This window comes from Chrysochloris asiatica, unplaced genomic scaffold (genome assembly GCF_000296735.1).
Source record: "Chrysochloris asiatica unplaced genomic scaffold, ChrAsi1.0 scaffold00001, whole genome shotgun sequence".
Classification (NCBI taxonomy): domain Eukaryota; kingdom Metazoa; phylum Chordata; class Mammalia; order Afrosoricida; family Chrysochloridae; genus Chrysochloris; species Chrysochloris asiatica.
The window spans coordinates 62,071,152-62,072,719 of NW_006408519.1; the positions used below are offsets into that span (position 1 = coordinate 62,071,152).

The window sequence follows — 1,568 nt, forward strand, 5'->3', positions numbered from 1 at the left end:
TTCTGCAGGAGAAAGATGAGGCTTTCTGCTCTTGTAAAGATTTACAGTCTCAGAAACCCTATACAGGATCACTGTGAGTTGGAACTGACTCCACGGTACTTAATAACAAACAAATGACTTCTTCATTGCAAATACCGTTTTGGGGGAGGGGAGTTGGTTAGATAAATTTTATTACATCAAAAATATCACTGATAGGTCTTAGGAATCACCAGGCCTTGTTTCTATAGCTGGATAGCTTTTATATCTTACTCATTGGCCTGTTGGATGATTTCCTTTTCAGACATGTAGACACCATCCCCAAAATTTCAGATATCCTTGTTTTTAATTATTACAGCTTGCTGTACTTGATACAAGTTCAATGTAATTTCCTTCAAGAATTATTTCAGCTTTCTGTGCTTGAGATATTGAACAAACAACACCTGTTCTCATCTGAACTGTATGTATGTGCTTTTCACTCAACAAGTTTAAGATTTCAACATGAGACCTGTTCCCTTGGATAACAGTGTTAATGGGGAAGTGAGCATACACAGACTCATCTTGTAATGGAAGCCCATGGTCATATTCTGCACATGACTACAGACTGTGTGAACCGTAGCCAGTTCCTTTCTGTTTCCCCATCATTTGTCAACATGAAACCTCTTCTTTTTCTTTCCAGGGAGACTAAGTTCTACATTGATGTGATTGAAGTTCCTCCACAAAGTTCCTCAGGGCCCCTTCACAATAATTGTGCATCTCTTCATGCTGATATCAACAGGAACGTCGACAGTCTGGTTGTTGAGAATGGCCTTCATTCTCAAAGTAGATATGGCAAAGCAAATACCTTTTTTAAACAACATAAAAGGCAACTGTACATATGGAACGCAACAGATGGAATACACAGAAATCAAATTGACTACATCTGTGGAAAGAGATACTGGAATAGCTCTATATCTTCAGCCAAAACAAAACCAAGGGCAAACTGTGGAACAGACCAACTTATATAGAAATTCATGCTGAAGCTGCAGAAAAATAGAACAAGTCCATCAGAGCGAAATTGTGAGCTTGAATATATCACACCTGAACTTAGAGATCATCTGAAAAACACATTTGATGCATTCAACACTAAAAATCAAAGACCAGAAGAGTTGTGAAATGACATCAAGAACATTATACAGGAAGAAAGCAAAAGGTCATTAAGAAGAAAAGGAAAAAGGAAAAGATCAAAATTGATGCCAGAAAAGACTCTGAAACTTGCTCTCCAGCATAGAGATGCTAAAGCAAATGGAAGAAATGAGGAGGTAAAAGAGGTAAATAGAACATTTCAAAGTTCAGCTTCAGAAGACAAAGTGAAATATGGTAACAAAATGTACAAAGGCCTGGAGTGAAAACACCAAAAGGAAGAACACACTCAGCATTTCCTAAGCTGAGGAAACGGAATTAAAATTTAAGCCGCAATTTTCAATATTCAATGATTCTATGGGCATAATATTGAATGATGCAGAAAGCATCAAAAGAAGATGGAAGGAATACACACAGAGTCACTGTACAAAAAGAAATGTTCAATGTTCAACCATTTCAAGAGGTAACAT

The 1,568-nt window shown here is 37.2% G+C and overlaps 1 pseudogene; it reads right to left on the reverse strand.

Moving 5' to 3' along the window:
* Positions 1 to 245: 245 nt before the first annotated feature.
* LOC102832267 lies at positions 246 to 791 on the reverse strand (annotated as a pseudogene).
* Positions 792 to 1,568: the final 777 nt, after the last annotated feature.